This window comes from Drosophila busckii, chromosome 2R (genome assembly GCF_011750605.1).
Source record: "Drosophila busckii strain San Diego stock center, stock number 13000-0081.31 chromosome 2R, ASM1175060v1, whole genome shotgun sequence".
NCBI lineage: Eukaryota > Metazoa > Arthropoda > Insecta > Diptera > Drosophilidae > Drosophila > Drosophila busckii.
The window spans coordinates 15028916-15051295 of record NC_046605.1 but is presented as its reverse complement, the minus strand read 5'-3'; the positions used below and the strand labels follow the sequence as shown (position 1 = coordinate 15051295).

The 22380-nt window shown below is 35.4% G+C and overlaps 1 non-coding gene across 1 annotated transcript; it reads right to left on the bottom strand.

The window, feature by feature from the left end:
• Positions 1-22045: 22045 nt before the first annotated feature.
• Positions 22046-22119, bottom strand: Trnai-aau. The gene has a single exon. It is a non-coding gene; the product is annotated as a tRNA-Ile (tRNA).
• Positions 22120-22380: the final 261 nt, after the last annotated feature.

The following is a 22380-nucleotide window of genomic DNA, read 5'->3' as shown; positions in this document are numbered from 1 at the left end:
CGCGTGGCCTTGCCCACTGAAGGGTGCACGAAATTTGAGATTTACAATTTGGCAGCGCAGTGTGAGCGATTCAATTAGTTTAACACCCCCGCCAAGCTGAGGGCTGGGCTGATTCAGTAGCTCATCTTACCCACAGCAGACGGCTCTATATATTGGTACTTGAGCCAGATAGATACAGTAAGTGCAACTGGAGCTGTTGAAAGCTTTGGATGGGGGGCGGTCGCGCAGCATTTGATAGACACTGTTGCCTGGCTGATGAATTCATAGATAGAATTACAATTTTAATTAAAACTAACATTTTTGAGTGCTTAAATTAATTTAAATAAGTTTGGTGATTTTTCGCTCTTCTTGTGTAGTAATCGTAGTAAATCGGGTTGACCATAGAACTAAAGTTAAATAGAGGCTCCTCCAATCAGAACTCAAAACATTCTGCATTTTATTAAAAGATTAAATCATATTAAATATGGATTACTACTGGTATTATAGATAATCGAAAAGTAATTTGAAATTTTATTAAAATTAAGCTGCAAAATTTTAAATAATTTAGTTTTTATAAGCCAGTTTTTATAAGCCAAATAATTACTTATAAACGTAATCAATTAATTAATAGTAATAGGCAATTAATACGATAATTTCTCATAAATAATTTAACGCTTAGTTAATAATTGAATTTGATAATTAATTAAAAAGTGCTTGCTCATTAATTACTTTGTTACCAATCAATGAAATTAATAATTACATTCGGGAAATAATCAACTTTTTTTTAAAGAATGCTCAGCTTAAATATTTGAAATTATTTACCGTTGCAGAATTATATTTGTTTGATTTTCAATACAACAATTTGATTTCAATTTATTTAGCTACAAAACATAGACGGCGTTGTATTTTTATCGCAAGTTTTGGTTTGTTATTTAGATATTCAATATTTGATAGGAAAACTAAATAAGAAAAATAATATTCAAAATATCTAAGCAATAAGGCAATAAATCAATTGTTTTGTTTTTTTTTTGCATATTGTAATCGTAATTATTGGCAATGAAGCAAAACCCAATTTAATATTTGTAATTTTTAATTAGTTGACTTTTAAATAAAGATACTCTAATTGGTAATGATAATTGATTGTATTACTAAAAGATTTATTTTAACTTTTTAATTACCCAACAACATTAAAATCAATTATAAATGAATATAATACACTTTTTCTACGAATGTTGGTCTGAATTAGCACTCCAATCTTAAGTTAACAATTTAAAATCAAAAACATAATTTTAAATACATTTAAATTTAATTTTAAATATTTTATGTAATTTTTATCTTTTATTGTCGACTGTTCATAGTTGAGATTATAAATAAATAAATAAATAAATAAATAAATTACAATTACTAAAATTATTTAACGTATAAAACTAATGTGCGATTAATACTACTGAGCATACATATGAATATATAAATGTAAGACAGTTAACTTTAAAATGTTGTGTGTTGTCAAGTAGCTTGAATTAATCCAAGTCGAAATTTATAGCAGTGCGAAATTATTTGCAAAAAGCTAATAATGCTAAAACTGTTATAAATTTTAGTGGCTTATGGAAAATGTAAAGAAGTTGTTGACTTTATGTACAGTTGATATTATAGACCATAAAAGCTAAACATATGCAAAGCGCTTAAAGCTTGAACCCTCTGCACTTAAATTAGTTATTTCCTCAGAATTTTATATGCAGTTGGGCAGTAAATTCCAAGGCAGCAAACGCTTTAGCAACAATACTGGGGCTCTGGATTGCTGTTGAAATTTGCACAATTCACAATGTGCACCTATGCTAAGCCCCCGACCCAGCCACAGCCACAGCTACAGCTTGTCCACTGAGCTGACACATATAACAAGCCAGCCTAGGCTTAGAGCAGAGCAGAGCAGAACAAAACAGCAAAAAAAAGAGGCCAGAGCATAAATACAAAATGCAGCCAGGCATAAGAAGCTACCACAGAGCATTGACAACTACGTGAATTTTGCTAAACAAGCTGCTGCTGCTGCCCTGGGGCAGCTTTAAAATAGCAAAATATATATATGGAACGTAATATGTCCTGGGGCTTAACGTAGCTGCTGCTGCTGTTGTTGTTGTTGTTGTTACAGACTATTGTCTGACTACGGCTTTACAACTCATAAACAGCAGCCCCGCAGCCGTCTAGTAATAACAGTTTAAGCTTGAGGCACACACCCCACCCACCCCCCCCGTACAAGAAAATTGTCCACAACTTGTTTAATTTTTTTGGTTGCCAGCCTCACACACACACACACTACGCATTTTTACATGTGCTAAAAAAATAGAAGCAGCAGCAATTTTTAGGCCTGCGTTTAGTTAGGGCTACATAATGAAAGCCAGGACATTGACTTTGGGGAGGCATAAGTCGCATTACCCCTAGGCGAGCCAGCTCGACCCCACATAAACTGCATTGCAGGGTGGCTGCTTCGATGCTGTTGCTACGGATTTGCGTAGGCGTTGCGTTAACATGCGACTAAGTCCTTTTATATCCTGCAGGCAGTGCGCCGTTGGCTTTTGACTGCCGCTGCTGCTGCTGCTCCGGCTGATATGTAGCCGACTTAGACTATCATCAATTGCCGTCCCCATGGTGTAGTTAGGCCAGGGCTGCAGCCTCACACCCATACATTCTTATATAGGCCAACAACAGAATTTAATGCCGACCTCTGGGAGCTATTGGTGGCCGCCTGGCTGGCCTGCAAGTTTAATGTCGCCTCATATGAGTAGCTGGCATTGCTTTTATAAACAATTTTAAATGGGCCAAGCTCTGGCTTCATCCTTATAGCCAAATTGTTTTATATGCGATGCTGGGCCTGCAGTTTATTGACTTTGATGGCGGCCCGCGGCCGCATAACTTTGCATAAACAGCCAACTATGTGGCTACATAATGCTGCGCCACATTAACTTTTTAAATGGCATAAATCACGGCACAATATAAAAATAAATAAATGCGCAAGATAATGCGCAAAAAATTTCGAACTAAGCGCAAAATAATAAACCAAAACAAAAGTCACAGCAGCGCAAAAAATCCAAAAAAAAAAAGAAACAAAAATAATATTACTGTATATGAAATAACACAAACAAACAGTTGAAGTTGCGCCATGTGGCACACACACATACACACACACATGTGGCAGCCACCCAGCGTACTACATACACCTGTTCAAGCATTCAGCGCGCTGCTTGCCACCTTGGCGTGGCAGCTAAAGAGCGCAACATCTCTGCAGAGACCGCATGATTTCATCTTTTGCTGCAAATGTTGCAAGCTACAAATGAGCTGCAACGAATTCAAATACGCTGCTAAATGATAATGGGCTAATGAATTGAAGTATTCGACTAAAACTTTCTTTCATATAATTTAATGATTTTTTTTTATTTTTTTTTATGATTTGTAGTTTTAGTAATAAAATAAATGTTAAATTCTTTTTTTTAATTCCACATTTTTAAAAAATATATTTTAGAGACTTTAGGCAACATAAATTATTAAAAAAAACTTAATAAATTCGAAAATGATGAAAAAAATGATTTTTTTTTATCAATTTTATATAATTTGCAGCTTACTTGACCAAATACATTTTCTTATAATTTTATTTATAATTTTAACAGCCTTAATTTTATTTATATAACAAAAATTAAAAATAAAAATACAAATTTAATAAGTTTTTTGACATAAATTTATTAATACATTTTCTTATAATTTTATTTATATTTTTAAGTAGCCTATCTTTATTTATATTACAAATATTAAAAATAAAAATACAAATTTAATAAGTTATATAACTTAATATATTACAATTCTTTAAGATAACTAATGTAATGATATTTTTAGTTGTCAATCATTTCCAAAATTTAATAATTAAAATATTATTATTTAAAAATTTTACATATGTATTATATAAATTCTATAAGTTATCTAAAAATGTTTAATGACTGTAACTTATCTTCTTAAACATATATCTTTTGTATAAAAGTTTACTAATATTTTTAATAATAAATTAAAATGGTTTGCAATGATAAACATTCGATTTGAGTTTTTTTTTTTTTTGTTTCAAACTTAATGCTTATGGTCTAATTATTGATTATTTGAAGAATATTTTAAAAATCTGAAGTATGAAAATTTCGACGGAAATGCAGATATTGTTCCTAAATAAAATATTTTGTGTAACCCACTTATAAGTACATGATTATTTAATTTAAAAAAATTAAATTATCATGATTTGCGGTTCCTGCTTGAAATACTCTAAATTAATTTAAACAAGTTGTTTTAAAAATGTAATAAAAATTAAAACTGTCAAATGGATTAAAGGTTCATTACGCTTAGTAAACGTCAATAATAAAATAATTTAGTTTCAAGCTATAAAGCGCATTTATAATTCGTCTAAGCAGCCGCAAAAACTTTGCCCTTCTTGTTGTTTTCATTAAATTCGCCTAAGCAAAAATTGCTAGAGTTGCCGTGTGTGTAGTAAGATGATTTATGAAGCAGACTTCATAAAGTTCATAAATGTCGCGGCAAGCAGGCGGCAGGCTGACTAAAAAAGATGTGTGTGTGTGTGTGTGTGTGTGTGTGTGTATCTATGGAGACTGAGTGTGCGTGAGTGTGCGACTTCAGTCAGACAGACAGACAGAACAAGCGAAACAGAAGCCAGAGCCAGGCAAAGTCAGCGCACTCATGAGGTTGACACTTCAGCTGGAGGAAGACAGCGAGAGAGTGAGAGAGAGAGAGTTGGGGTGTGGGACTCTTTGCGCATTTAATTAACTAAAATGCTATAAATATGATTTTAAATTAATTTACTTGCGTGCATTATTAATTTACAAATGGTTATGGTGTGTTTGGTATGAGCAATGAGTCAAAACAAGTTGTGAAAGTGCTTGGGCGCTGTCTACGAAAATGTAGCGTGAGTTGGGCCAAGTGTTGATAGTTTTAGTTGGCCGAAACTAGAAAAAGAAATTTTGTGACCTTAAATTGCAATACAGTGAGTGAGGCAGAGCTTTGACCTTTATATTGGACATACGCAGCAATTTTAGCAAGTACTGTAAATATTTTAAATGAGGGCTAAAGTAAATTTTCTGTTTCTTATTAGGCGCACTTAAGCAAAGCTAAACAAATAATAAAAATATATAATAAAATATAATAATAATAATTAATAGCTGTCGAAGATAGATAAGTTCATAAGAAAATAAAAATAAGCAGGTTCAGCTTTTGCTCAACTCTTAACCAGATCTACTTTACAACTTATCAAAATGTTAAGGGTGAAATTGACTTTTCAATGTTATTCACTTTAGCTTTATCGTTTATAAGCTCAACATCTATTCTATTATTAACTTTAGCTTTATTGTTTAAAAGCTTAACATCTATTTTTGAATAAGCAAAACATTAAATCATTAAACTCTTTAGTACGTTAGTAACAATTGCTGATTCTTATGAATTTCATCAGTGAAAATTATGTAGTGAATTCAATGCTAAAGATTTTTTATTTTAAGCTGCGATGCACTGTTTAATAATTAACATAGTAAACATTAACGTATGTCAAGCTTGCTTAGCAACAAAATATTGCTGACCACACACAAAATGCTGAGCATAGAATTTCTGCCACTAAGCAGTGGGTCAATCAACCCGCGAGTCTACAAATTTTGCTGCATTGCAATGACCCACTAAACTAATATTATAGCTAATTTCAGTACTATCTGACTAAGCATTCTTTAAACTATAAATATTGTGACCTTTCAGCAATAAAATCAGTCTCAGTCTCAGTAGCAATACAACAACTGATTCTCATTTCTACCATCGCACCCAGCAGAAACTATTGCTATGTCTTTAGTCTTCAAATGTGCGCATCGATGGAAATCCCACTCCGCAGTCCAACTGGTTCAAGTGCCAGTTGCGACGTCAACTAGCAGCCAGTTTATGTACTGGATGCATCCCAGCTTAATACTCAATAACAAAATCCTCAATAGAATTGTGTAAATAGCGTTCCACGTTATGCAGCAAACGTATTGAAAAATTGAGCAACTTTCAAAAAAACTAACGAACTTAACAAGCTTTCAATCTTACTGACCAGTTATAAAAAGGCGACGGTAGGACAAATTCACTGACCAACTGTAGGATTAATAGTACTGGGAAAAGTATTCAAATCATGTGATTGTTAGGCAAGCTTTAAAAATTGTTGTTGATTTGAATCCTTTTCTCAGTATTATTAAAAATCTTATTCACTAGCCTAACAAAAACAAAGTCTTAAAAAACGCTTTAAAAAACATTTAATTATTAACAAACAGCAAACAAATTTTTATTTTAAAAATCAGAAATTAAATTCATTTATTAAATTGAATCAACCAGTTTATCTACATAAAATGCCTAGTTGAAATAAATCGTTTGTTGTTATATCAAATTTCAACTTTTCTTGAATTCAAATGCTCGATTTTGATTTTTTCCGATTCGTCAATTCAAAATGTAACTTCTAGTACGATTATTTTCATTTACTTTTGTTTAACTTTTAATGTAATGGATTTTCTTTTTCATGTTTGTAAATTTGTACGAAATTTTAATGCTAAAATAAACGGAAATTGTTACAATAGTAGAATGTTGCTTATGTAGAGTTTGCTTATATTGAATATCTACTGTATTATGTATATTTTATGCTTAAGGCTTATGCGCTTTTCCGTGTTGTTGCTACATTTTCTGATCATCTAGGCAAATGCATTCAATATTATTACACTGCAGCAAGGACCAATTCAAAAGCTAATTTGTTGCTCCACGCTGACTTTTGGCACTTGAGCCCCAAAGCGCCAACGAGACTAGAGCGAGTGCAAAAGAGAAAGAGAGCGAGAGAGCAAGAAAGGGTGATAGCTAGAGAGTCTCGCTGCTGTATTAAACTGTCTGGTCGCATATCGCGGCGTAGTCAAATTTCCGGAGCCAACTGCAAATACAGCTCAGGCGCAATCTCCAATTTCAATCAAAAAACCACACACGCTTTGCCTGCCGCCGCTGCCTGCCGCTGCACATGGAATGCTGCAACCTCAAAGCTGCTGCGGAACGAAAGTCAATTTTAAGGTTGATACATTGTGCACCCGTTGCCATGTCGGCTGACAGCGCCGCTGACACACGCGAGGACGACGACGACGACGACAGACACAGGTGATAAGCCACTCAGCCGTCCAGGCCAATGAAGTGTCTGCTGTTGCCTTGGCTCAGTGGCAATGCCAAATACGCTGTAAGCTTAAAATACAGTTACAGCCTGATGTGGAGACCACGTTTAGACCTCAATTGCTTTCAGCGCTCGTCCTGGCTTAAGCTGCTTTTGTCAAAATTGAACTGCAGTGCGTGCTTAACTTTAATTTGCTGATTGGCAGTCGAAATTTCTTCCTTTTTTATTGTTGTTGATTAAAACCTAATTAGGCTGCAAAGCCAGAGAGAATTTTAAATGTGTTTTGAATATTTATGCTGTTGTTACGCCCACGCCCACAAGTGTGAAAAGTTTGCAAAAAAAATGGAGCAGCTCGTGTCAAAGAAAATATTGTCAACAAAATTTTGTTGTTTGGCAAAGCGACAAGCGAAACAAAAAGCAAAAAAGTAATGGAAAATAAAGTAAAATAAAGCGAGAAAGGCGCCCAAAAATATCACGTAATATAAAAACCACTTTGATGAATACGCCATGTGCATATAAAGCAGCAGCAGCAGCTCTCAAGCATTCAGCCAACTGTCAGGCGCGCGGGCACTTCAAGGCGTTGAGTGAGGGGCGTACGGGGCGTGGCAGAGCTTGCGTCAGACAGCGCTTGCCGCCGTAATGAATAGCAAGGTGGCTGCTTGGCTGCGCTTGTACTTGTTGCCTTGACACTCGCCTCGCTGGCAACGCCATCAACGCAGCTTACGCGGCGTATGCGTAACTCCATTGATTGGCTCAGATTGAGTTTGCCGCACACACACACACAAAAGCTGCTAAAAGTTGGGCATGCGTCAAATATGCTCATAATTGCAAAAGCTTGCAAAAGCAAAATGCAAGCTAAAGGATAAGCCCAAACTCCCAACTCAAGCGTCTGGGTCTGGGTCTGGGCACAATCTGTGCTTGCAAGCGAAGGGTAACAGCTATGGAATTTTGATTGAGACATTACCTGAGCATAATGTGCTCAAATTTCTGTGTGTGAGTGCTAAATATGATATTTTACAAAATATTCATGCACAGGCACCAGGGGTGGCAAAAATATGTTGGCAAGTCTGCAAATATGCGTAAATTTATTTATTTTGTAAAATGCTTCGTTATTTGTCAAACATTGAAGTTATTTTCAATGGAGAATGCATTTTATTTACAATTTGTTGCTGGTCTTGGCATTTAAAACTTTGAATTTTAATTGAATTGAATTGATAAATGTAATTGGCTTGAATTTCTTTGGCAATGCTATGCTGATTTTCACTTTATTACTCACATGCATAAATTCTTAAAAAGAAAAATTAAAACAAGTGGGCGCAACCGACTTTTATATACACTTGGGGGACGTTCCAGCCCTATACTCAGTATGCTCTTTTGTTTTTATACTTGCTCTTAAATATTGGAAGAGCAAATGCGTGTTGTCTCGCCTGTGCGAGCATAGTGACAACACTTTCATGTGTTTGTTGTTGTGTCGAAAAATTATTAGCGAGCTTTGTTGTTGCTTTGACGAAATGCGTACACTTAAAAAAAATTAAAGCAGCTTGCACTGGACACACACGAAATTATCGTTGCCTGCGCAAACTTTGTACAAGCAGGTAATGCGTAATTTCTTTTCAGTGTATGAAATAAAATTGAGTTAACGCATCTTACTTGTGTAGTTTTCTTATTAGTGCATTGGTGATTTGCTCTTCCGTAAGCAGCGTTTGAACGCTCCAGACAGAGCATCAAGCAAACAGCAACGCAATGCACTCACAAACACATACACACAAAAACCAGCTAACGCGCACAGTGTCATTCGCTGTAGGAGCGACCGACGAAGACATGCTCGGCAGCGAGACTTATTAGGCGTCAGCATATAATCGCGACACCGCTGTCTATATTGAAACATAGATGTGAATACTCCAATTATTAACCCGAACTATTCTAAAATTCGGCATCGGTCAAGCCAATGAACAAGGCGTTTTGATGATATTTCAGATTTTTAAATATTTTTTTATTGCTTAATATCGTTTGAAGTAGCTATTTTTTATTGATTGATATATTATTATAAACAATTGAAGCGCGTAGATGTAGATATGAATTGCAAATGGGTTAAATAAATGTTTTTTGTGCAGTACACTACATACACCTTATAATATTAAACAATATTAATGTTTATATACACATAAATAAAGATTTCACAAATTTGAAGCGAAATTTGGCGTTTTGCTTACACATGCTCGACATTTATAAGAAATTCACAGAGTCTTGCGCTGAAAACGAATTTTGCGTGAAAATATTTTACAAAAATGCTAGTTACAAATTATTTAGCTAGAGATCTGAAAATTTCAGACTACTTAGCTGTTGCTAAACTAAAATGTTTGCAAGTAAAATTGAATTTTCCATACACAAGAAAATAAGAAAAACCAATAGAGCCATGTTTAGAGGGTTGAAAATTTGCACACAATATAGCTTGTTCTATGTGATATAAGACTAGCATGAAGAAAACTTTTAATTTCCAATCTAAGGAAAAACCTAGAAACGCCAATGTTTCGATCCGTTGATATGAAATCTTGTAGTACAAGACCAACAACTTTATATTTACAGATTTTCATATATTACATAATGCTTAAATAAAACCATTTAAATTTTCATATAATCATAAGCAACGTCCAAGTACTCTTAATTTTTTTTATGAGGCGGAGAGAGACCCTCTGTGTGCTAGAGAAGAAGGCAGAATCACAACAGCGAGCCTTTATGTTTCAGTTCAAAGAGCGCTATGCCGAAGCGCATGATCACTTAACGAACATAGAGCAAATTATGCCTGGGCCGAGTGCAAAAAGCCAACTCTTAATGTTTGGGTACACAAGAAAAAAAGAGAAGCATGACTGAACTTGCGCAAACTATGGACAAGATCGTCCAGGCGCAATAAACACACACACAACACACACACACGAGCAGTAGGTTTGTGATGACCACAACAACAGCGCTACACACAAATTCTAACGGAGCTTGCGCAAAGAGAGTAAATGAAAGAGAGTGAGAGAGAGTTAGTAAATCAAAGAAGCTGTAACTTCGCATAAGTAAGTAATACAGAGCTGCGTCAAATGAATTGATGTGCTAGAAGAGAGATATAAACAAGTACGCCATAAGGTTATCATCCAACTTTTTGATACAAATATTATTGAATAAAGATGGTACAAACAAAAAACTTAAGTAATCATTTTTATTATTCTGCTGCAGTTTTTTTTTGTAGTAAAATTTTATGAAAAAAAAGCTCATTAAATTTGTAATATTGTGGCAGCAATTGCGTTAACCTTTATGATATATTTACCCTACTTTATTGTTATATTTTTCACTCAAGTACACTTCATAAAATTTGTACACAAAAGAGTTTGATATAAGCTCTGTTTCGATTCTTATTTGGAGTTGCTTAAAGTTATAGTCATCGACAAGTGTGTTGATTGCTTAATAATAAGAAGTAGTCCTACTACTATAGAAAGAATTATTGAATGAATTAAATAAGCATAGGCCTATTTGATTTGGAAGCTATTTATGCGAAAAGTCAGGCAGCAAGAGCTCGAAATTTCTAAACAAATCTCATTCCTTGCTTATTCGCATTGGAAGTTTCTATATCATAATTTCGCATTCAAATTCTTTCTGCTGTAAGGCAAATTTGAAATAAGCAAGTGCGTCTTCCATATTTATAGAGAGCGTGTGGCAGCAACTTCATTAAAAATTCCAAAGCAATCAGCTACAAAAATCAACGCAACTACGACACACACTACTTAAAAATTCCACCTGCTCATAAATTGGCAATGTCTCCCACTCTTACTCTCTCGCATGAAGAGTATGCAATTGGGAGCCGTTGAGCAGGAGCAGGAGTAGGAGCAGGCAGCAAGGCTGGCAGGCAGGCAGGCATACTTTAGAAATATGGCAAACAATTATGCGCTTGAGTTTTATTACAAATGCCCGGCAGTTATAATATGAGCGAGTGGGTGTGGCATTGCAGGCGATAATAACCAAGTTTCATATGCATTGCTGAACCCTCCCGCCGCTGTATCCAGAACCCCAACAGCAGGTTGACACTCCACGTTGGCAGGCGTTGTGACAGGCATAACGGAAGCACAGAAAATTTGTACCCCTTTTTTTCTTCTTTTTTTGTTCTTTGTTACTTTGCCTGGCATTATCTTAAAAATAAGTAAGCTATATGCGAAGCTTAAGGGCGGAGTTTTGCGCCCTGCCTCATATTACGTCTTGGACATGTGACTACTACCAGGCAACTTAATCCCCACTCCATGTACCAATCAACATTTGTTTAGCCTTTGGGGGGCCAGTCGCAGTCGCAGTTGCAGTCTAGTGGGTTGACTGAAAGTTTGAGCACAAGGCCTTGTGCTGCTTGCGTGTGACTGAGCTGCGCTTGAGTTTCTGGTGGGGTTCGAAGGGGGTTTGGGCTTGGGTTTGCGCATATTTCAGTATGATACGACAGCTTGACAACATTAAATTTGCATTGCTCTTGCCGGCAGTTTGTTTATGGCATAAAAAACGTAACGAAGGAACATATGGCCGCCTGGCAGCCAATACTCTAACCCATACAGCCGATGCAATTTAATGTTGCGCGTCACAGAATCAGCCCCAATTTAATGCACAAGCTGCTTGTGCCAGCTCTTTATGAGTTGGCTGCAATTAAAGTGATTGAAAAATATTTTTTCCAAGCCATTTTGCTGCGCACAAAGGCAAAGGGCAAATTGTATTGTACACAAATGAGTGAGGGTGTTGCTAGTAGCGGGGTAGGGAGTCAGTGTATAAAATATATGAAATGTAAATAAATAAAAATTCATTAATAATATGTAATAATAATAATAATAGCAATTGCAAACTAATTTTATAAATATTTTATATAATTATTAAGTATTTTACGCTTTGCTGTGCATATTTGTAGCATACTTTGCAGGGCAGGAGCGCTGTAAGCGCATTTACTAGTCTGCTCTGCTCTGTGTGAGTTAAAGCGCACTTTCGTGCTGCCTTTTGCAATATTAACTTGGCAAAAAGTGCAGCCACGCAAAGTGCCCCAGAACTGTGTGTGGCATAGCATTGGTTTATTTTCAATATTCTATTTTCCTTTTTTCTTTTTGGAGCTGGGGTAAGTGTCCTGTTAGGTTGTTGCATGCATTCAAGCGCAAAGTTGCAGATACAAAATTGACTGGCGAGAAAATCAAAGAGAGAAAAGCAAAACGTTTGCAATGCGGCCTTTATGTCATAAAGGCCAATTATGTTAAAATGTTGCGCTCGGGCCAGAGCCACGGCCAGTGCCAGTGCCAGAGCAAGAAAGAGCGTTGAGTCGCGTCACGACAATTCCGTTTACTGACAGCTAATAATGCCTGCCGCAGTGCCTAACCCCAAAAACAACAAAACAACTGCTGCTGCTGCTGCGTATGAAACATGTACATGGCAACCCTCGCTCTCCTTGCACTCTCCCACCACCACCCACCCACAAAATGCATTGTCAACGCGTTCGCTTGATGTACGGCGCTTCCTGTGTCAGTTCCGGCCGTACACGCGACAACAACAACAACTTTCATTTCATTTTGTTGCCAACGCAGGCGTCACTAAAATGTGACCAGGCGCAAAAAGTTGACGTTACACTCGAATGCATCGACGACGACGACCTCGACGACAACTACTGCCGCCGCCGATTGCTGCCCCCCAGTCAGACGCAGAGGCTGACAATAACTCAAAGGGAGAACGATCTGTGCCTGCCCACAGATATTAGCGTCGGCCTGACTGTGATTTCTCTGCCTTCCACTTATTTTTTTCTTTTTGGAGTTATTGTGATTAATGTTATAGACTTGCCAGTGGTAAGAGCAATTAGAGCATTGACAGCTCTCAGAATTTAACGCTGAGTGCGGCATTAAAATCATAGCAGCTGGCGTTGCATGAAAACTGAGGCAAATGGCATGTAAAATATGATGACATGACATCAACATCAAGTTGCATAATGAAAAAAAACTTGGGGGACATTGAGATACAGAAAAGTAGAGTTGGGTCCAAAAGAAGTTTGTAATATTTGTGGCAAGCAGCAGTTGTAACTTTTATTACAAAACTAATAAAGTAAGAATAATATTTTTGTTAGCCCTTAAATGATCGGGTAGGTGCTTGCAGCTTGTTTATTTGCAAATAAGCAATACTTCTAACTCGGCCATGGAATAGACTCCTATTTCTCCATTTAAGTCTTGAACAAGTTTATTGTTATCGCTGCGTTGTATTAAATACCTTTATATTTATATCAGCGAACATGTCCGGACCATAAATTCCCCATATGCTATGTAAAAAAATGTTTTGATTAATATAATAGATAGATAATTTTGTTTTTATATTAAAATTCTATTTGCGTGCTGAAGTAAGCAGATAATTCGATTTAGAAGTCCGAGAAACATTGAAGCTGAGTAAACATTAAAACGTTCCCGCCAATAGTTACTTTTCCATTGGTATTATAAAATTAAGAGCTAAGCTTAGTATTTTATTACGATTTAAATGAAAATGTTAATGCAATTATTTTTGCTATGTATGGGACTGTTGGGCAGGCTGTTGCTGGCGCTGTTACCAAATGCACTGCAAAGAGAAAGAGAGAGGAAAAAGAAAGAATGCACATTAGTACAGTTTGTCAAAGCTTTGTCTTACAGTTTTGCAGTCACTGCAAACTTACTCTAAATACAAATCGCTGGTTTTTTCTGAAAAATCAAATATCATGCGGCGATTGCCCATAAACGAAGCGCGACTGCCAAACATTGTTAAATATTTTTGTTTATTATTTTACACTTTCGATTTACAACAAAGATAAGCGTGCACTATATATAGCCAAACAGACGCACACGTACAATAGTCAAATGTAAAAAAAATGAATAACTTGTAACACTGCACTAATTAAAAAACTTTCCAGTCACAAATTATTTATACAAACGCGCAGCGCCTTTTTTTTGCTAGCACGTTCCATTCGACTTAGATCAAACGTTGCTAAGCAAATGAACGAGCGAACTGGAGCTGATCGATTGTGACTAAGCAGCAGCAGCGAAAAGAGGTGCGGAGAGCGCAAAGGAGCTAAGGAGCAGCGGGAAGCTCTCTCAGCATTAAAACGTTTCGTACAGTCGTTGGGGGCGGACTGCGCTTGCGCTGGCGCTCAGCGAAAGCTAACGGCTTAGTTCCAACACATGCTGGAATTTTTGGTAGCTTTGGCTGCACTTCTTGTTGGGGCTGCTGCGCTCTGCGCTCAAAGAGCGAATGCCGCTGCGTCGGCGTCAGTTACCAAGCAGCGACACGACGGACAAGCAATTAAGTTTTGGTATTAAAATTGCAATTCTATTCTTTTATTTACTATAAAAAAATAGAGTGAAAACAGCAATTTATTTCTTTTATTTTCTGAATTTAAATTACACTTTTTTTTCCATTTTTTATAAGTATTATATAAAATTAAAAATGAATTAAAATTATTATAAAACTAAGCTTAAATCAAATTAAAATCCATTTCCAGTTTCTTTCTATACAATTTGGCATTTTATGTAATACAGTTTAATTTTTATTACAAAAGTTAACGAGAATTCTATTTGATTTATTGTTATTTTAATTTAATTTATATAATTTTTTAAATTTTAATTTAAGCTTTAATAAGTTTTATTGCATTTTTTGGGTGAAATAATTTGAATTTAATGATGCTGATGCACAAAAGGTTGCCCAAGCTTTTAATTGTTCGACAAGCAACACTATAGACCTCACCCCTGGTTACTATACGTATCGTCTCCCCCCTCTCCACCTCCACGCAGTCTTTGTGATAAAGCAAATTAAGCAAAGCGCCAATATTCATACCGCATAGAGAGCGGAGCATAGAACAGCAACAAAAACCCATTGAGAGCAACAAAAGTAAAAGCCATTTGCCAGCGTACAGTGACTACAAAAAAGCGTCGCATTATTCCCTCGACATGTTCTTTGCCTGTATGTGTATATTTTTTAATCAAAAGCCGCAAATTGCCGCAACGCAGAAATGTTAAAAAAAAAAAAACTGAATACAACACGAATGACAATCAACCACCAGAGCAGAGCTCGATTTGAAGGGCCAACACCGAAAGCCAGACTCAGACGATAGACAGACGGACGGACAGACGGTCTGGACTGCTGTCCAATACATTTAACGCCTGGGTTTTGTACAACGAAAAGGACAACGCACCCAAAAATATGAATAGAGCAGTGCGACTTTCAAAAAAAAAAAAAAGGGGAAAACTGAAGCGTAGGAAATGGCACTGACATGTTGCCTTTGACATGCATTTGACATTTGACAGATCGCGCATAGTGCGCACCAAGGGCAACCCGGAAAGAATACCAACAAATTCCCCAAGCGTTTCAAATGAAATGACTATATTATGTGCCAAGTGCTGGGAAAAGCGGCAAACTGTCCAAAGAGTCAAATTAAAATATAAAAAGAAAATAGAATGTAAAATGCGCCAGGTACGAAAATATTGCAGCGCACTCGAGCGTCAACATTTAACTGTCAGAACTGACAATTGCGTACGCTCAGGTTCGGGGTTAGGGTTGGGGTTGGTGTTCGAGGCTATCAATGCTTGGGGAGCCTGCAGCGTCTTCTTATCAGCCGCAGGTCTACGCGTTGAGCAGCACTTGAGGCGTTGGGCTTTCCGAGTAACCCTTTTCCTGGAAGCGCAGCCTTGATTGACAGACACTCATACAGGACAGACAGACAGAGCAACCACCAAATGGAAATGTGAGCAACATCATCATCAACATAAGCGGCATATTTGCTCATTAATAGCGATAAGCGCGTTAAAGTTACAGTTAATGCGTAGACAGAGCAATAGACGCTTAAGCAATAAGACAATATTTGCTCAAGCAAGAGCTGTTGGCAAGAAGGGGTTAATGTTGGTTCGCAGAATATTCTATTAAGCGATTTTCGCTTAAGGAAAATATTTACTTTAACAAATGAAATAAATTGAAAAAAAAGAATAATAAATAATTTAAATATTTAATACAAATGGGGGCAAGTTCAGCAAAAGCTTAAAACAATTTCTATATTTTATGAATAAATAAATAAATATCATAATAAATGTTATAATTCTCATTTAATATTATAACTTAAAAGATAATTATTTGGTATTGTGAAATTATCGTAAGAAATATAATATTTTTTTTATTTAGTTATTTTTTTTATTTGTAAATAATAAATATATATTTTTTGACTTAATAAAATTAACGAAATAAATGTAATAATTTTTGCTATAACTTAAGTTAATTTACAAATTTATTTCTTTGTTATAATTGTCTGTGCATTTTTATTTTCCTTCTTAAAATATTGTGGTGTTTAAGCTTTTCTCTATTCAGACATTAGCCAACTTATTTTAATTTGTTCCACTGTAGCTGTTAACGCCACAGGACTCAGCTGAACCCTTTCCTTTCAGCACGCACTGTGCACGCAATTCATTAAATTGAAATATTTTGCAGATCGATCATTGTGCTCGGAGCCTTTGTAAGCCACCCTCGTCATATAAAAATATGCAAGCCTTTTAGGCAACAATTAGACTGAAAGAGAGAGACAGAGAGAACCCATCAGGCATTACACACACTACATACCGCACATACACATCTATTAATCTCTTTTATTGTTGTTCAAAGCGCACAGAACGGAACACTTGTGCAAATACGCACACACACACACACACGCATGCACGCATACATAGGCAAAAGACGCAGTCAGTTTTTGGGCATTTGCAAAGTCAATGCACAAATATAATGAGAATAGTAGAGCAGGCGAAAGAGAGCGAGAGAGAGCGAGAGTGGGAGAGAGAGGCCTTGGCACTCAGCTTTCAGTCAAAGATGCCGCGCGTTTGTTTTGGACACGCGTTTGTCGGCTTACAATACGCTCGCTTTGGTGCAGCTTGGGTGGGTGGGTGTTTTGTTGGGTTGGGTGCCTGCACATAAGGGTGTTTGTATGAGTGTGTGGGTGGGTGGTTGGCACACACACATATTTGTTGATTGCATTCTGGGGCTTACTTACTCACCTTGTTTGTCGCACAGCGGGCATGTCCTCATGCCTTTATCCTTTACCACGTGCGGCGTCTACGTGCCGCCGTATTGATGTGGGTTATTGTTATAGGCCTTTTACTGTTATTAACGTTGCACACAAATTGGTATAAATTCTGCGAAAATGCACGCAGCCCCGCACAGGTTCGCTCTCGGTGCAGTCAAGGATAACGTGCATTGGAGTCTGTGGCTGCTGCTGCACTGATGATGCTTCATGCTGTGTGCCCACAGGGGTTGCCTGCCACAAACTGAAGTTGTCCAACTCCACACACTGAAGTGTGCGTAAAGATGCAGCCCAGAGTTGTGTCAAGTAGTGGTCATAGGGTTGCTCCGCATCCATAAAATATGCACATTTTAAATAAGGATATGGCACATGAGAAAGCAAAGAAACAACAATGGCTTAAAGTCAATGATGAAAGGATATTGAACTGTTTGCAAAGCCTACCAGGGGTTGTTGTATATTAAAAAAAAAAAATACAAATTTGAATGCTTTGAAGCATAATTCTTGGCGTTCTTTGGGGAAATTAGGTTAGGAAATGTCTTTGATAATGCTATAAATATTTTTAAATGCTTGCAAATAATATATATGTATATATAAAATGAAATGGAATAATCAAAAAAAGGAATATATTTTCGCATAGATTTTATAATGCATTTACAAAAATTTATAAATATAATAATACAAAATTAATCAATTTTAAATAATTTATAAATTGAAAAAAAAGCTTGTTTTTATGAAATGCAGATAAAATTTTAAATAATCGAGCCATAATTAATTTTGAATAAATTATTTATTATATTAAATAATAAACTTTTAAAAATGTAAACAAAACTTTTAATAGATTCAAATAATTTTTAAACTAATAATATAATTTAACATATGAAATGTTATTTAAATAAAAGAGCACTTTAAATTTTTATAAAAAGCATATTAAGCATATTCTATATGAATAAATAATAAAAAACAGCAATTGAACTATTGATTAACCTTCTAGTCTTCGTTCTAAATTAGAGTATGTTAATGCTTATTATATTTACATTTTTTTTACTTATTTGAATGCATTTAGATAGATTTAAAATGCATTCACGCTTTTCTAACATAGTAGACCGCATTAACATGAATATTAAAGCATCTTAAGAATTTCTTTTTCGAAATTAAATCTCTGCCTTGTTCACTTACTTCACTTCTCTCTCACAAATCATTAAAGACTTTGTCTAATTATCAAGTAACTCAAAGGCTCAAACGTAGGCGTATCATTTAGACTTAGGCCTGTAACATTAATTATTTCTATTTTTTGAAAAGAATCAGTTTCATCCCAGCTAAGATTTGGTAATTTATTTTGATGCTACCACATGCAGGCAAAAGCAGCAGAAAAACTCCAGCTACGCTCTGAGGATTAGGCGCGTTTTCCTGCCAACAAAATGTTCTCACAGCCTGCCACAGTCACAGTTGACAGTCAGTCTGTTGTCGGCTTCATCTGGAGTCCATGTAATGAGCAACGCCCTAATTTTCCGTTATTTTTTAACAGGCATATGTTTTTTTTTACTCGTACTTGGAAATTTTCAAGTGATTTAGTGCAATTAGTATAATTAACACAGCGCGTAAGTTGAAACTAAGGCGACAGTTGACAATGCTATGTGCGCCACATGTCTTTAGAGCTCCAAAGAGAACCCGAACCTGCAGCTGAACCTGAACCTGAACCTGAAGGATGCTTAAGACGACATGTGTTGCCGCCGTCCTAAGTAGCAAATGACTCCCTGGAAAGCGAGCGCAGGCAAGAAAAGAAATGCTACGTTATTTGTTTTCCCTCACAGTGCCGCGAAGTGTGTCCTGTAATGACAGCCAGGAGTGTAGCACAATGCAAACTCTTTGGACTGAGAGCTCAATGAGCAATGAGCAATGAGCAATGAGCAATGAGCAATGAGCAATGAGCGCTTGCCTAATTAAGTTCCTGTGAAAGTGAGAGCTAATGGGCTGCTCTGGTTGGGATTAGGACATGCTTATAGAGAATGAAATTGAAACTGATTGCTGCAGAGAGATTTGTAAGAGTAATTAAAAGGACATGGCAAATGAAAGTAAAAAAAAACTGATTAGACAATAAAATAGAAAATAATTTGAAAATATTTTTTTGAATAAATAAATTTAATTATAATTGCAGCCTGATGCACTTCAAAACAGAAATAAGTTATATAAATATTTCTAATTTTAGATTTCAATGTCAAAATAATATTTAAATAAAAAGTGAATAGAAAGTGGCCGCTTTTTGACAGCTTCAATGAATTTTTGATTGATAATTTTAAGCTCAATAAAAAAAGAAGAAATTAAAATTATGAGACAAATCTTTAATATAAATTCTGCAAAAAAGGTTGTGTTGTAATAAAACAGTGGTTGATTTATATAATTTTCAAGCATAATCTTTTTTTGTTGTGAGATCTTCTAATGTTTCTTAAAAATTTGTAATTAAAAATTTTTGTATGTCAGATTTTTAATGCAGCTTACAAGGACCAATTAAAGTAATAATCCTTTTTCCAACAATAATAATACTAAGTAATACTCATAGATGATGGGAGTGACTCTGAATAAATAAATTAAATACTACTTTCTAATTAAAGCTTTTGTGTTTATATTAATTTTAATAAATTAGATAAGAATTTAATGTGGTTTCCATTTGTCCTTTAGTTATTCTCCTTTTTGTTAAGCAAACTCAGGACAGAACCTTAAAACCTCATGGTTTTTTTTTAAGCTGGAAATGTTTTTGATATTTTGTTATTTTTAGTTTCACTCTAGAGGCCAAAAATATTTTTATTCAACCTCAACTCTGCCTAGGGATTGCGATTGGCATTAAATAGCTTAGAGTGCTGTTATAATATGCATTATATATATATATATATTTTATATTAGAAAAAAAATAGAATGTTTGTTAAATAATAATAAAAATATTCAAATAATATAAAACGGAGCTGATTGACATAAAACATAAATCTAAAAAATTTTACTGTGCATCTGGTTAAAGATATAAGTGTTTTTAATAAATAAATATACAAATTATACCTATGAGGTATACATTTGAAATTTAATACATTAATTCTTAATTATTTATTGTTTTTTATAGTTTGAAGTTTTAAGCTTATATTTATTTTTGATAGTTTGCAATAACTTAAAACAAATAAAGAGTAAATTTTAGATTGGAAATGTATATGCTCAACTGCAATTATGTTTGACTTTCAAAGATGTTCCCCAGACATAATTGTAATTGCTGTCGGAGTACGCTTCATGCATTGCACAAAGCTTGTTATTAAATAACATAGTTGCCCAAATTGCATCAGTCATGAGTCAGCTTGAATGTGGCATGCAACACAAGTTTCCTGTGTGTGCTGCTGCTGCTGCTGCCTGCGACACAAACAAGTCAACACTTTAGTGCAATTGTGAGCAATTAACATTGACAGTAAATATGGAATTTGCTCAGTGCACTGTGCTCTGGAACAAAAATGCCTACGGGGCAACAAGAGAGTGAGTGAGTGAGTGAGTGAGATGAGAAGTGGCACAGGTAGTAGTAGCTGGGTCAACTTCATTTGCAAGTGTGTAGGCTCAGCAGTGTGTGTGGAGCGCAGGCTTTTGGCCTACAAAGTCTCTGACACATCAACAGCATTCATCAGCATGCAGAGTGAATGGTTACAGGATGTGCCAAGGTTTGAGGCACCAAATTGAAGTTTACCATAGTTGAAATGTCTACGCTAGCATTTACTCCACTATGTGCCAGTTGTTGTTGTTGTATCCTGTAGGCCTTTCACAATTGCTGTGCGTGCCATGTTTGATTTGGATTGGCATCGGGCCATGTGGGGCAACGTCAAGCCAAAGAAAATGTTGTATGCTCCACCCCATTCCAACCGAGTTTAGTAGTAGCTAAAATTGTTTGTGTGCGTGCTTGTCAGTGACAACTGGAAATTAGTTTAATAGTCCAGCTGTAAGCAGTTACAAAGGTAAACACACACACACACACATGCAATCTTTAGTTATGACATTATTTTTTATACACAAATTACTTGCAAGTAAAACCAATAAATATGAAACGCGCAACGCTGAAATTAACTTAATCATATGCATATAGTCGACGATGATGATGACCATAATCAAAAGCCTGCGAGCGTTTGCCATAACAAACCACGCCCCCTTGCCCACTCCCACTCCCCCAACCAATCTAACTAAAACGCAGTTGACATTGTGACTTAATGACATTATTTTCATCGATATTAGACACAACCATGTGCCATGTTATATTGTCAATAAATATGACTTTTGCTTTCCATTTTATTTATTGGGTAAATTTAGAATTTGATTTACGCTTTATTTATATTCATATGCGTCAATTCGTTGGCAAAGGTAAAAGCAATTTGCCAGATAATGCTTTATATAAATTGCTTTAAGAAAATTTGTTTTGATTTGTATGCCAATAGATTAGATAGTGTGTGAAATTATTATGAGAATTATTTATGACAGACAGCAAACTTTTTGTTTGCTTTTATTTAAACTAATAATTCGATTAATTAAGATGACAGCAACTAATATGTGACTATTTTATAAAAAGCTCTTATTTAAAATAAATTAGTTTTTCGATTTAAATAGTTGCTAATGCAGAGGTTGCCAAAATAAAATGTTTCTTTTATATAAAAGTTGTTTGCTGCATAACAAAATTAATTTGAGAATTTTACAATTTTAATGGTTGAATGTTGGTAGAATGTTTTTTTTATAATATTATACAAAAAGTGTATAAGTCAAACAGACTTATAAATATAAATCCAAAAAATGATTTCTGGCCCATGAGGGGATCGAACCCGCGACCTTCGCGTTATTAGCACGACGCTCTAACCAACTGAGCTAATGGGCCGTTGTGATCAAGGAGGACGCAGTAAGGTATTTAAAATTAGAAATTATAGTAAACATAGCTATATCTGTTTTTATTATATTATATATTTTATTTAGCATCTATTTCTTGATAGATAATAAGTAACTGATGTGGGGTTCTAGCTATATCAAACGTTATACGTTTGTCTATAAACGTTTTCTTCATATATAAATACCATTTAATTGTCTTGGCAACCATAAGCTGATCGTCTAATCAAATGAAAGCCTTGTCACTGATAGGCTT